Source organism: Dendrobates tinctorius, unplaced genomic scaffold (assembly GCF_039654945.1).
Source record: "Dendrobates tinctorius isolate UK_male_01 unplaced genomic scaffold, ASM3965494v1 ptg000154l, whole genome shotgun sequence".
Taxonomy (NCBI): Eukaryota; Metazoa; Chordata; class Amphibia; order Anura; family Dendrobatidae; genus Dendrobates; species Dendrobates tinctorius.
In genome coordinates this window covers 20,764,736-20,780,636 of record NW_027361821.1, presented here as the reverse complement: position 1 = coordinate 20,780,636, position 15,901 = coordinate 20,764,736, and positions in this window count along the sequence as shown.

The following is a 15,901-nucleotide window of genomic DNA, read 5'->3' as shown; positions in this document are numbered from 1 at the left end:
TTTTTAGCGCTAACTGGGTATTATCGACAGTTCGTGAAAAACTTCACTCACATTGTGAATCCGTTACTAGAACTGCTGACAGGAGTACCGGAAAGAGCAAAAAAAAAAAAGAAAATCGGGAGATTCAGTGGGGAGAGTGCCGAGAAAGCGTTCCAAGCCTTGAAAATGGCTCTGACAGAAGCCCGGGTCCTTTCCTATGCTGATTTTTCTCAACCCTTCTTTCTCCATACACATGGGGCTTACATGGGCTCGGAGCCGTGCTGTCACAGATTCAAGATGGGAAAGAGAGGGTGATTGCTTATGCAAGCTGTTCCCTCCATGAATCTGAACGGAATCCAGACAACTACAGTTCGTTTAAACTAGAATTGTTGGCACTGGTATGAGCCATGACAGAATAGTTTGCGGAATACCCACCTGGGTCTGAGGTACTGGTGCGCACAGACAACAACCCACTGGCCCACTTGGAGAACGCAAAGTTAGGGGCTCTGGAGCAACGCTGGGTCACTAGAATGGCCAAATACCAGTACAAAATAGCCTACAAACGGGGGGCTGAAAAAACCCTTGCAAATGCTTTATCTAGGGTTTCATATAAGCAGCCAAGCCCTAACCGAGATGAACAGCTGGAGGCCGACGTAGTGCCGAAGTTACGAGGATCTGCTAGGACATTGGCAGCTAAGGTGGAACAAGATCGAGCAGAATCTCAGGAGGGCATGCTGGGACAGCCCCGTGATTAGTGGGTATGGATTCAGCATCAGGATGGAGAGCTCGCCTGACTTCGGCAGTGGATGGCCCTCAAACAACTACCTAGCCTGGAGGAGAGAGAAAACCTGTCTCCTGGTAAGAAAAAAATCCTATGGCAATGGGATAGGCTCCACCTAAGAGAAGGATTACTGTATAGAAAAGTCCAGCTACAGCGAGCCCTGACTGTCACTTGGCAAATATGATTCCTGAGAAGCTGTTACATCAAGTGGCCACAGAGGCACATGAAAAAGGGGCCCACTTCGGTCGCGAGAAAACCTTTCAGTGGTTGCAGAGACTGGTGTACCATCTACTGCTAAAAACGACAGTGGAAGTAGTATGTCGACTCTGTAGGAACTGTGAGCTGTCCCAAACCTCCGGAATAGAGAGCTCCCACACAAACGATCGTAATCTCCACCCCGTTAGAAGTGTTGATGATTGACTATCTTACAATAGGTTCAGTCCATCAAGGGCAGGAACATTGTTTAGCCACGGTGGACCATTTCACTAAGTTCGCTGTTGTGACCCCTACTTGGGACCAAACTGCCGAATCCACAGCTTACGCTATCTGCAAAAATTTAGTTCAAGTATATGGCTGCCCAATAAGAATTCTCTCAGACCAAGGTGCTTGTTTCTTAGGACTAGTCATGGAGGAGCTACACCATTTGTATGGAATTGATAAATCTCATACGACCCCTTACCACCCTCAGGGCAATGGAGCGTGTGAACAGTTCAATCGAACCCTTATCCAAATGTTGAGGATCTCAGAAGAAGATCGTAAGGCCCGTTGGCTGGAATTTGTAGCAGAACTAGGGTGGGTATACAACAACCGTGTACATCGCACCACTGGATACACGCTCTATACTCTACTTTATGGCAGGCCAGGAAAAGAGATCACCGAACTGGAGCTGGACCCGGATGAGGACTACCCACGGTCGGGGGTGTCCACCTGGGTCCGAGAACACCATCATCGATTGTAGACTCTTCATCATTTGGTGCAGACCTGGTTTCGAGAGTTGGAACATCCAGAGATAACTCCTCTACGGGTGACAGCTATACAGGCCAGAGATCGGGTACTAGAGAAAAACATCTTTGAGACAAGTTAGATCATCAATGGGAGAATACACCGTATTGTGTACGGCGGTGAGTCAGTTCTGAAGGGGCTGTCTATGAAATTCAGCCCGAGGGGGCCAACGTTGCTCCAACTCGTGTTGTACACTGAAACATGCTACGCCCCTGTGTGTCTAGAGACCCTACGTGAATAGAGAAAGAAGAACCCAATACTCCTGAGAATCTTATATCATTCACCAGTGAAGAAGAAGATGAATACCCTGAACCACCATGGGGAGAACCAGAAGAACAGAAACCTGGGACACCTGAAATTCCTACAAGAGACATTTCTCAAAGGCTGAGTGCACCCCCACCTTTGTCCATTCAGCCTGATTCTATTACTCAAGTAGAACCAACTGATATTCCTAGTTTATGAAGTTCTGAACGTTCGACAGCAGGAAAACCCCCTCACCAATTTGATCAAGATCGTTTTGTTTCGCAACAAGTTGTTCAAAACATAGAAGAATGTCAATGCATACTACAAGAACTCTCGCCAGTGGAACAGCGAGCACAAAGAGAGGAGGAATGTAAGGGGAAGGAACTAACTAGGCATGTCTCCTCCATGACGGGTCCGGATGCGTCGGGGCTGTCATCTAAGATCCAGGGCGGAAAGCTTAAAGCATGAGACCGCTCCCTGTTCTCAGGAGAAGGGGGCGTGGTCAAGCTGAGAAAACTTTCAGCAGGAGGATTAAAGCAGTTTGGGTGGGAACGTTGAGTGAACGAGACGCCTATGAGGTAAAATCTACTGAGAGGCGACTGGGCAGAGAAAAGCAGAACCTGGGACGGCACAGTGCTTTGATAGGAGACTACAGACTGGGTACCGCTCAGACAACGCTGTCCCCGCTGACATCGCTGCCCTCGCTGAGACCGCTGACACAGCCAACAACGCTGCCACAGCCGCCCCCCCCCGCTGACACCACTGACCATGAGAGACAAGGTCTGTGAACGGGACGTAGGCGCTCATCGATATGGCACAGCGAACCGGGCTGCCCGTTGTAAACTATGTTTGGGCAGTGCTGCAGGTCTCCATAGTGTTAGGACATTCACTGCTGAGGATAAGGACGTTTCCCTCCTCATTACCTCATCTGCTGGACCCAAGACCCGCGTCAGGATTCCGAGGAGTCGCCGCCATCATCAGGACCACGGGAGAACACTGCCAAAGTAAAGAGATTTTAAACCATCTTCCTCAGAACTGTGACAGACACCCACTGCGACACAATCTAAGCGACCCCAGTCACAGACAGGAGTTAAACCGTGACTGGCGCCTGAGTGATAAGTTACATTTAATTGTATTGTCAGCTTTACTTGTCCCTGTTCTTTAAGTTATCCCCATTAGTCATTTACTGTATTGGAAAATAGTATCCCTCTGTTTTCTCCCTGTGTGGAGTTTCTGTTGTATAATAAACTCCTATCACCCTTGGTCTGTATACAGTCCGTTACTGCATCCTACGTGCCTGCAGTCTTGTCACACTAGCACCAATCTTAGGTGTTGCTGCAGGTGTCAGCCTTCATATAGAGCTGACACCCGCAGCCGATCGTGGCGGCGCTCGGCGTGAGCACCTGTGATCGTGGCGCCGTACATGTACTACGGTGTATGTCGGGAAGTGGTTAGATTTGATTGGCTAATACTGAACACAACCACATAACCAAATTATAAGAGGGTATTCACATACATGCACCATTTTATTTTTATTATTTTTATTTCCCCCTCACACTTGTTTGAGTTTTTCTCAGTGATTTGGCACAGATTATGGGAAACATTAAAGATGGAAAAAGTTTAGCAATCATAGTTTGCAGGGCCCCTAGGGCCGAGGTTACTCGATACCGGGCCGGTCAGTTCTTCAGGGAATGTCATGGCAGCAGTGACCCGATCCATGACCATGGGCGTGCAATGTAAATAAAAGATGAGGGTAGTAGTTTATGAGGAAAAATATCTGTGACACCATCCGTGGTGTTCGGCAATGAAAGTGATAGCCGACGCTGCAAAAGAGACCGCTTGGGCTGTTGGCGATGCAGCAGAGTTGTTAGAGCTCTCCACGGGCAGAGCTAGGCCCCAGGGCAGCTATAGGTGTTAGGGATGATGATGGTAGTTGTGGTGCAAGGCAAGTGACGCAGTAAATAAATCTGAGTCCAGTTTCCACACTTTTACTCACAGTTCTCCAGTTACATTCCCCAGCCGGGGTGCTGTGTCCTCCGGATTGGTGGTCCAGCCAGCTTTCAAGTAATTTGGGGTACACAGCGTCATAGCCCCTTCAGATGTTCCTTCTCTGGCTGTCTCACTGTGCTGGCTCCCTCCTCTCCTGTTCTGCACCTTCACACACAGTGTCCCGAGCCAGCAGCCCCGGATCCTGTCAGGCGACGTAATCTAGGTCCCCTTGATCCTATATGGCTGCCTTTTCAGCGATTGTGTGTGGATGTGGCTGCAGCACATGCAGATACTGCAGCCTCCGGTTAGCTAGCTGAGTCCTCAGTTTCTCCACTAGTCTGGGGCCGGTCCCCTACTGCAACCTGGTCCTTCCATCCGACTACAGTCAGCGTGGATTCAGTCGCCATGGGTAGATTCCTCACTTCCCGTGCCCCTAGGACCTCTTCTTTCTCTCCTCTTTTCTCTCACGCTGTGCTAGTCTAGGGGCGTGCTCCTCTGTCCTTCAGTCCCCAGCACCAACTGCCTACTTCCCTCCAAACAACTCCTGTTTCCATGACAACTCTCTCTGACTCCACCCCTACTACTTTCTCCACCCACACCCTCTACTTAGCTCCACCCGGGCCCTGAGAGGTACAATGTTGGATGTAAGTTTCCGGGTTCTGGGTAGTGCCCCCTCCTTACCCGAGAGTGGAGTACCACACCTCTAGTGGAGGTGCAGTACCTCTGTCGCGATTGAACCCTCAGGGGCACCACATATTCTTTGTATGATATCTTTACATGACAAAACCTGGCATTTTATCAAATGGGTGTAAACTTTTCATACCATAGTGACTGACTGCAACTTGTACCCCAAGGCAAGGCAATAACTTCAAAAAATGCTGTATCTGCTGTTCCACTCCTGGTTTTGGCGTGTACGCACGTTCAGTATTCGGTCAGTATTTTTTCTCAGTATTTGTAACCCAAAATTTGGAGTCGAACAATCAGTGTAATAGAAACATGTGCATGATGCACCACTTCTGCATTTTCCTCCCACTCATGATTTTGGCTTACAAATAGTGATAGAAAATACTGAACATGACAACATGGCCTTAAGCCTCCTTCATAAGTTATGTCTTCAGTATATGTGACAGTTTTGACACGTACTAGAGACACTTACACAAGTAGATACATTCAAATGAATGGGTCTGCACTTGTCAGTGGGTATTCACGGACCTTGTGTCCGTGGGCAAATTATGCTGACATAGCTGTTTAACAGCCGCACGGGCCGCAAAACGTCCCGCACACATGCACTCTGATGACACACGGATAACATCATTGTGACATGAACTGGCACCTGTGAAAAGTCGTACAGTTCGCGCTATTCCCAGGCACATGGTGCTGAAGGCAGCTCTCATCATTGTTGCCTGGTCTCACTGAGATAAGCGCACCAGGTGAGAATGATGGTAGTTGTGTACATCTTGCATTAAATGAATAATTTTTAAAAAAATATAATTTGCTCCAGCATAGTTCTCATAACCAGCAGGCGGAAAGCCGATCTCTGGGGGCTGATGTTGATAGTCCAGGAAAGGGGACAATATCCTAAAAAGTTCCCAGTCTATTAATATCAGTTAACAGCTGTTTGCTTAGCCTTTACTGGTTATTTTACAGGACACCAGAAAAAAAAGAGCTAGGGTCCCCCTATAATTTCTAACCAGCAAAGGTTAAACAGACAGCTGAGATATTGCCCCCCCTCCCTAACTAATAACATCAGCCCTCAGCCTCCCCAGAAATGGTGCATCCTTAGATGCGATAAATCTGGTGCTTAGCCTTGCTCTTCCCACTTATCCGGGTGCGATGGCAAGTGGGGTAATAGAGTTTGGGTTGATGTCAGCTGTTTTATGGCTGCTGACATCAAGCCCAGGGGTTAGTAATGGAGTGGCATCTATAAGACATCCCCAATACTAACCCCGTAGTCAAATACAAAAAAAACCCAAAAAACAGGAAAATGTAATTTAATTGAAAGACACAGACGCCTTTATTTGAAATAAACACTCCACCCTTCTTTTTTCCCATTTATTACTGTAAAATCAAAAATAATAAAACATCATAATCCTCACCTGTTCGACGATAATCCATTTGTCCTACGAAGAGCCCAACTCTACTTCATTTGGATTACATGGCTGAGCAGTGGCTTAATGTGACCGCTCAGCTGTGAATCCAGGAAATACTGAGCTGAGATTTCTCACGTTGCTAATGGTGACGTCATGAAGGTTACCGCATTTCTTTGGCCGGCTCACACTGAACTGACCGTGGGAACAGCTGACTGGGACCTGCAGTAACCTCAATGACATCACCGCTCATCACTGAAGCTGCATCCCAAGCTCAGCTCAGTGTCTGAGCTTTTCCCAGGCGCCGGTACGTATCACACTGATGCGGTACACGGACTGCACACGGATGACACATACAGTGCCTTGCAAAAGTATTCGGCCCCCTGGAACTTTTCAACCTTTTCCCACATATGCTTCAAACATAAAGATATATATACAGTATATATACAGTATATATATTTACATTTGTGATTTCTCTGATCACAGCCTGGCTTCTATACCAATTTCTATACGTTGCGGCCTCCAAAAATTGTGACAACTACACTGAAATCGGGGATGGACCGCTGGCACAGAAGGCCGGAATACACTAAGATTGGAGAATCACCTGATGAGGTGAGTACATTATTTTTTTTTCAACTATGCTGCTACTCTACACGTACAGCTGCAACCACATTGGCACGATTTTGAGTAGATCAGCCACTGCTTAATTCCGTACTGATACTTGTGTAGTTGGTTGGGAAAATGTCTTTAGCAAATCTACCCTAAGGCCTCTTTCACCTGTCCAGTACCGGTGTTATCCTTATCCGTGTGTTACCTAAGTGTGGCATATACAGAGCCTTGCGAAAATATTCAGCCCCCTGGAACTTTTCAACCTTTTCTCACATATCATGCTTCAAACATAAAGATACCAAATGTAAATTTTTGGTGAAGAATCAGCAACAAGTGGAACACACTTGTGAAGTTGAACGAAATTTATTGCTTATTTTAAATTTTTGTGGAAATTCAAAAACTGAAAAGTGGGTCGTTCAATATTATTCGACCTCTTTAACTTAATACTGTACTTTGTTGCGCCGCCTTTTGCTGCGATTACAGCTGCAAGTCGCTTGGGGTATGTCTATCAGTTTTGTACATCGAGAGACTGAAATTCTTGCCCATTCTTCCTTGGCAAACAGCTCGAGCTCAGTGAGGTTTGATGGAGATCGTTTGTGAACAGCAGTTTTCAGCTCTTTCCACAGATTCTCGATTGGGTTCAGGTCTAGACTTTGACTTGGCCATTCTAACACCTGGATACGTTTATTTGTGAACCATTCCATTGTAGATTTTGCTTTCATTTTGATTTTGCAGGTGAAAGACGTCAAAATCGTTCCAATGTGGTTGCAGCTGTACGTGTAGAGTAGCAGCATAGTTGAAAAAAAAATAATGTACTCACCTCATCAGGTGATTCTCCAATCTTAGTGTATCCCGGCCTTCTGTGCCAGCGGTCCATCCCCAATTGGGTGTAGTTGTTACAATTTTTGGAGGCCGCAACGTATAGAAATTGGTATAGAAGCCAGGCTGTGATCAGAGAAATCACAAATGTACAGTAAATATATATATATATATATATACACTGTATATATGTTGAATCTATTTTTATTGAAAAGAGTTGAAAAGATTTTAACATATAACATACAAGACATAAGGTACAAGATACAAGATACAGCATTATACACGGTTATACACCAAGCCATACCGGATTCGCCAACAGTTTGCCCATAACCTGTGAGGGTGTATTGCTAATATCAAAGAGAGAGAGGAATCAGAAAGAAAAGGATAACTCACAGGGAGTATAGATAAAAAGGGAAAGGGGAGAAAAGCAGAAGGAAAGAGAGAGGAAGGGAGAAAAAGAAAAAAAAAAAAAATGGGGGGGGGGGGGGGACAGGGGGATGGGTTTCAGACCTCCGAGCCGGCCTCTAAGAAACATTTTCGGTCAATCGAAGTAGTCCAGGCGTCTCCCTGAACACGATCCAGGGCTGCCATGTTCGAATCAAACGGGAATTATCTCCCTCCAATTCAGCCATCAACTCCTCCATACGAAAAATGTCTATAAACTCTGATAACCACTCTGCTATAGTTGGCTTTGTCGTTGTACGCCAGTGGCGTGGGATCACCATCCTTGCTGCAGTAATACAAAACCGGAGAAGGCTCTTCTTTTGTGTGGATATGGAACCCGGGAGAATTGATAAAATGGCAATTTGTGGGGAGGGAAGGACACATTTCCCAGAGATCTCCTGGTAGGCCCGAAACACCCCTTCCCAGAAGGGTCGTATAGCAGGGCATTGCCACCATATATGGTATAGCGTGCCTCTCTCCATTGCACAGCGCCAGCATGTATCATCCAATGTCGGGAAGATGGACTTCAATCTAACGGGGGACAGATACCACCTAGTCAGTATCTTATAATTTTTCTCTTGAGCGCCCCTGGCCGGAGACATTTTATGTGTATAAAGAAAAGCTATGTCAAGGTCCTCCTTCGAGAACCTGCAACCCATCTCCTCCTCCCATGCGCGGATGTAACTTGGAACCCCTTCCGATTCCCCTGAGTGAAGTTCCTTATATAAAAAGGAAATCAAATGTGAGGGAGGGTCCTGCATTTGTAAGAGAGCTTCCAACCGCGTCATGGGAGGGCGAGAAGCACGGTCAACCAAACGTCCCCGTATAAACGATCTCAACTGGTTATATTCCAACCAGGAGAGTGACCTACTAGGGAACTTTTCCCGTAAGGCATCCCATGTCGGAAAATTTCCGTCTACTAGTATCTGTCCCAGTCGTAAGTCAGAACTCCTATGCCAACCTAAAAATTGGTCTCTGTGACACCCTGGGGGAAAGTCCGGATTACCAAATATCGGTGACAGTGGGTTCAAATTACTGATCAGTTTCTTTTTATGTTTAACACGATTCCAGACCTGTAGAACTTCTTGAGTCAAGAAACCTGTTGGTCCCTTATAGTCATTTGCAACCTGTTCAGTACGTCTGATCCACGGGAGATGACACAATGGGACGCCGAAAGATGCCTGTTTCAATTGAACCCATTGTTTAGAATGATGACCGAACTGCCAGTCAAACAGACGTGCAAGTAGGGAAGCTCTGTGATAGAGTTCCAGGTCAGGGAGGCCCGCTCCACCTCTGGGTTTCGGGGCGGTTAGAATAGAATATTTAAGATGAGGTTTAGATGTCTGCCAGATAAAGCGGATTAACGCAGATCTAATGGTCTGAAAGAATGTCTTCGGCGGCACTATCGGGACCGCCTGGAATAGATATAAAAACCTAGGAAGAATGTCCATTTTAAATGAATTCATCCTGCCAAACCATGAGATGTTCTTCCGTCCGTATTCCCTCAACTGTTTCAGAGTCGACTCCAACAAAGGCACATAATTTAATTTATATAAGTCGGTCGTGTCAGTAGGGATTTGAATGCCTAAATATTGAATGGCCCCAGTCTTCCACCGAAAGGGGAAATTTCCCATAAGTCTTGTAAGTTCAGTCTGTCCTAGGGATATATTTAGGGCTTCAGTTTTCTGAAAGTTAATCTTGAAATTACTGACCTCTCCGTATTTTTGGAACTCTTCCATCAATGATGGGAGGGTTGTGTGTGGCTGGGATATATACACTAAGAGGTCATCCGCATAAAGAGAGACTTTATAATGAATATCGTCCACCCATAGACCGTGTACACTAGGGTTCTTCCTGATCGCCACTGCCAAGTGCTCCATAACTATCGCGTATAGAAGGGGCGACAAAGGGCACCCTTGCCTGGTCCCGTTCCCAATGGTCATAGAGCCCGACATTGCTCCATTTACTTTGACCCTGGCCGACGGGCCAGAGTATAGGGCTGCGACCCTATGCAGGAAACGGTTCCCCAGGCCCAGCTGTCGTAGGGCCGAAAACATGAAGCCCCAGTGCACACGGTCGAAGGCCTTCTCCGCATCCATCGACAGTACAACCAACGGTTTACACTTCGATTTAGCATAGGCAGTCAAGTTGAGGGTCTTACTTATGCCGTCCCTCGCCTCCCTTCCTCGCACAAACCCCACCTGATCTGAATGTATTACTGAGGGCAAGAGAGGAGCCAGTCGATTTGCCAGTATTTTGGCGTATAATTTTACATCAACATTGATGAGAGATATTGGGCGGTAATTTGTTACTAATTTAGGGTCCCTGCCCGGCTTCGGCAACACCATAATAAAAGCCTCTAAAGACTGTGGGGCGAACGGGGACTCAGCTGTGATGGAGTTAAATACCCCCGTCATAATAGGGCTAAGTTGTTCCTGAAACATCTTATAGAAATGAGGGGAAAACCCATCCGGTCCCGGGCTTTTACCAGCCGGAGTGTTTTGGATGACTTCAACAATCTCCTCTGTCGTAAAGTCCGAATCCAACGAGATAGTTAAATCCGTGGCCAGTGTGGGAAGGGCGGTGTCGTGAATATAAGATTCTATGCATGGTTGAGGATCCAAAGGTGACTGAGGGGGACAATCTCCACCAATATTATATAATGTGTGATAGTAACGCCTCATTATGTCCAAAATTTCTGTCGGGTTTGACGTCGCTCGACCCCCTTTTTGCTGGAGAGAAGAGATGTATGTAGTCTGGTTACGCGGATGCAAGAACCTGGCCAGTAGACGTCCACATTTGTTAGCTTGACCGTATAATATACTTTTAAAGCGGTTTCTGTGGTGTCGGTATTTTTCACTCAGTAGGGACTTCAGATCGTCTCTGTATTTGATCAAGTCAATCAGCGTTTCCGTGTCCTTGTCCGTTTTATGCTTCGTCTCTAACGTCAGTATCTTTTCTGTCAAGTCTGTAATCTCTTTACTTTTTATTCGTTTCAAGCGAGATCCATGCTTAATGAGAACCCCTCTAAGAACGCATTTAAGGGCCCCCCATTTAATAGGGATGGCAGTGGTGTCATGTGCATGGTCTTGTAAGAAGTCCACTATGGTAGACTTGATGTCGGCCACGCAAGTATTATCTTTTAAAAGATTATCGTTCAGTCTCCACGTCCACTGTCTCAGCCCCGAGTCAGGAGGGCTAATGTCCAGAAACACTGGAGCATGATCCGACCATAGAAAACTCCCGATAGAAGGTCTCGGGTTCCAGGCCAATGCACAGTGGCTAAGGAGAAAGAAATCAATCCTCCCATAAGAGTTGTGCGGTGTGGAAAAGAACGTATAGTCTCTTTCATTGGGATTACAAAGTCTCCAGACGTCAGTGAGTCGCAAATCCTGGAGGTCCCTTTTCAGTGAGGATAGCTGACGATATGAAAGATATGACTTCGCTGCCGTGGAGTCTAGAGTCGGGTTAAGAGTCATGTTAAAGTCTCCTCCCAGTATGACCACCCCCTTAGCAAACTCAGCTACGATCTTCAGGAAAGATCTAGCAGCTCGTATTTGGTCCCGGCCGGGAGCGTACCAACCCGCTATAGTATATGTGGTTGAAAAAATTTGAATTTTCAAAAGCACGTATCTGCCCTCCGTATCAACCAAGGTGTCCAATATGTTACGCTGGAGAGATTTATGGAGCGCTATAGATACCCCGCGGGAGCGTGAATCCGGGTTAGCACTATGAAACCAGGTCGTGTAGTGTCGGTCGTGAATATTAGGGATGTGTCCGACTTTAAAATGTGTCTCTTGCAAGATTACTATATTTACTCTTTTCTTATGCATACCATGTAAAATATGTGACCGCTTCTGCGGAGTATTAAAGCCTCTAGTATTCAAAGAGCCCAATGTTATCTTTTGTACAGTGGTCTTACCCGACATTGTATCCGCAGCGTGTGGTCAAGGATGCAGGTTACGGCTAACAAGATGGATCGGCTTCGGAGTCCTACGCCCGTTGTTGATGAGGGAGGGAGAGCTAGTGAAGGGAGTGGGTATTAACAAAGAAAGTAGATGCGAAGTTAGAAAAAGGAAAAAGAGAAAGAAGACAAAGAAATAGGAAATTTTAACTATATGAGTGTAAATAAGCACACTCCAGGAAAACCTGTTGGAGGTAAAATATAACAGCTGCGTGCCTTGATGGCAAAACAGCGCCTCCGGGGGTTAAGTGTACAGCAAAAAGAGGAGTTGGAGACACCTTCTCCCCCGGTTCCCGACCCCGTAATGATTTAACCATCGTATTCCCTTTATAACGAGGACTGAACAGATAGAGAATATACGTATATTATCTAATTATAGGCTAGTGAAGCATACCCCAATTCTTAACTATTTTCGATATCGACAACACTGATAGTATTATGAATACTTCGCTTTTAAACTCAGAACCAATATAACCTTCTAGACTGCAAGTTATCCCTCAAAACATAACACCGCAGGACCACCTGCAATTTAGGATCATAGGCATACTATCCAGCCTCGTCGTCTACCGGGTGCATGTGCCCTGGACCATTGGGTCGACCCCTGCGACGACGTTGCTGCTGAGGGTTCTGGCCTCTTTGGAGACCTTCAAGTCTATAGTATGATGGCAGGGGTGGCCAGTCAGGTATATCCACCTCCGTTAGATCCAAGGCAGCTGAGAACGCCGGAACTCCGCCAGGATGGCTCAAACAATGCACTCTACCTCCCTTCCAAACCCGAAGACAGAATGGAAATCCCCAAGTATAGGGAAGGCCGCGTCGTTGTAGTTCGTCTAAGAGGGGGCGGAGAGCTCTGCGTCTCTGTAGTGTCCATCTGGACAAGTCTGCGAAGAGCTGTATACGAGATCCCAAGTGGTTTATGGATTTTGCTCTCCTGGCTGCTCCCATGACCGCATCTTTAAGTTGGTACTTGTGAACCCGGCATATCACATCTCTTGGTGGATCTTGCTCGCCGGGACGCGGGCCCAGGGACCTGTGGGCACGATCCAGTTCCAGTGGGGCATCCTGAGGCCTATCTAGTACCGAGTTAAAAATATCTCTCAAAGTGGTGTTCAACTCCTGGGGGGGGTATAGATTCAGGCAATCCCCTTACTCTTATATTATTTCTGCGTCCCCTATTCTCAGAATCATCCAGCATTTCTGCTAGAGTTTGCAGCTGTCTTGCTTGTGCGGCTGTGGCGGCTTCCTGAGCCTCCATTCTTTCGGTCAGGGAGGCTATAAGCTGGTCATGAGATTCCACTTTCTCATTGTTGAATATCATCTCTTAGTACGGAAAGTTCAGCCTTATAGGAGCATTCCAAGCGAGCAATGTACTGCTCCATATCCTGCTTCGTCGGGATATCTTTTATCTTATTGTATAATAGACTGAAATCAGCTCCCATGGGTGTTGCGGAGCACCCTGTCGTGGAAGAGGGTGATCTCCCGTGTTGCGGTGTCGGGAGTGCGTCTGGTCGGCGGGTTGCATTATTTTGTATATCTGATGCTGCAGTGTCCATCATCATGGGGTCCGCTGCTCCTAGTGCTGCAGGGACAACTGCGGTGGCTATGTCGACGTCTGGGGGGACACTGCCGCCTCTCTGTGACGCAGGGGGTTCTGCATTCATCCCCCCGGGGTTCCTATCTGATCCGCCGACCTGTGTCTGCACGGAACCATCCGCGTGGTGCCCCTGTGATTGACGGGTCTCCTGGGCCCCAGAGGATTTATTTGGAGGGGAGAGTCTCACTGCCTGCTGGGCCCCCGTGGATGTGCCCCCGTTCCTCCCAGGGGGTCCCCTTCTGTCTGCCGTCTCACCAGATCTCTCTCCTCCCGCCTGCACCTTACTTCCTGGTGGCGGCGGGGCCTGCTGCGCTCCGGTCTCCACTCCTGTCATGGCGCCCGCGGCCTTCCTTCTTCCCGCTCCTATAAGGTAGCGGGAGATGCCTTCGGGAGTGCTATCGGGTGCTGAGGGGCCCGCGGACGTATTCCCCCTGGTCCTCCTAGCCGACATCGGAAGGTGGGGTGAGTATGCTGGGCTCTGTTCGGGTCGGTAACCGGTGCGGGAGCGGGAGCTCTCTTACATGCGTCCTCACTCCTCGCTCGCCATGCCACGCCCTCATATACTGTATATATATTGTAGAGATCCACCACATGAGTGGACGGGGAATAACTCGCTTGGCAGGCGGCGATATTGAGGCACACAGGAACACTTTTGCTTAAAGTAATAGTCTGTGTGGTTTATTTCCTTCATAAACCAATGTCACAGGAACACAAGGCAAACAGTCTTACATCAGACGAATTCTTAATGTCCATAGTAGAGCTTCGCTCTCTCAGGCCTGTGGGCACACAGGCCGTGCCATGTCCAGTACGCATGCAGCGTTACCATGTAAAGCATGCAAAGTCTCTTACTGACCCCGGTCAGCATCACTAACAGTTTATCCCTCACGGGTTATCAGGGAAGTGGCTGCACTGGGATCACTGTTCTAGACAGTGCCTTGCTCACTAGGCTGTCTACAGTTGCAGAGCCACAGCCGGGCAGTAGCTTCCCTACACAGAGCCGTCACAGACTCAACAGGTCCGGGCCTTTCCACGTGCTCTTCCAGGAAGCTCAGTCCCAGACACTGCCAACACACACAGGCCTTCCGGGACCTTGCACTCTGACCACTCAGGATCAAACACACAACCCATGAGATCAGACCTCAGTCACATTATATATCCCAAACCACCCCCATATGTGGGCAGTGTATGTGTGGCTAGCTGATCCCGCCCAGCTCTCTGACTAGCCCTATAAGCCGCCCTTATAGATAAACAACTTGAGGACTACAAGTCCCAGCATAACAGCGCTATTTTGGCTTATAGCGCAGAGAACCTCTGTGACACATACTGGACATTTACAACCATGCCGGTCACTGTTTCACCATCAAAGAAATGCCCACATGCATATTCTGAGTCGCATATGCAGTGCCCCCTAGCTTTAACAGAGGTTACTGCACCACAATATATACACACACACAGTATATATATATATATATATATATATATATATATATATATATATATATATATATATATATATATATATATATATATATCTCCAACAATGTAGACCAGCTCACTCCTGTGAACCACCTGGGACCTCAGCTGACCTGGTTAACTCCGTTGTGCCCGGATCTGGATGTAGGAGTCCATCCATACAAATGTGAACAACGACAGAGCACAGTCCAGCAATAACGTGAGCAATCCAGGATGCTGTTGAAAAATTATTTTCTCTTTCTTTTTATTCATAAATCCATTAAAATACAATGGTCCAAGCAGTTCAAAACAGCAATAACGCAGGAAAGTAGTGCAGATAGGACTACACGTTTCAGCGGTAAAACCTGCCTTCTTCACGGTCCAGAATCTGATCTGCTTTCCAAACATGGAACCTTATATACATCCCACTCCCATTAGAGTAATTATAAACATATGTGAGAGACTAAAAAACATGTGCTATAAAAGCAGATCAGACATATAGACTATCCACATATTGATCAGTATTCAACATGCATAAGAATTATAGAGAAAGGATTCAACATATTAGAGAAAAATACATTAGGAATGTCCAATAACCTGACCATAAGATTTAAGTGGTACAAAAACATATAACAATAGTACTAACCAGTACTGTATAGTACAAATATATCAATAGTGCATAATGATATCCAGGCGGTTATTAAAGCCCTGTGGCATACGTGTCCCCAACTCAAATATCCACCTACTTTCTCTTGCAAGCACTTTTTTGTGAAAATCTCCACCCCTCAATGGTTTTTTTACATGCTCAATGCCCATAAAGGAGAAACCACGGAAATCTCCATTATGTTTTTTTGAAAAATGTCGGGATACTACTGATGCACCAACCATAGGCAGATTACTAGCGTCTGACAGGTGTTTGCGGATTCTAGTTTTAAGGG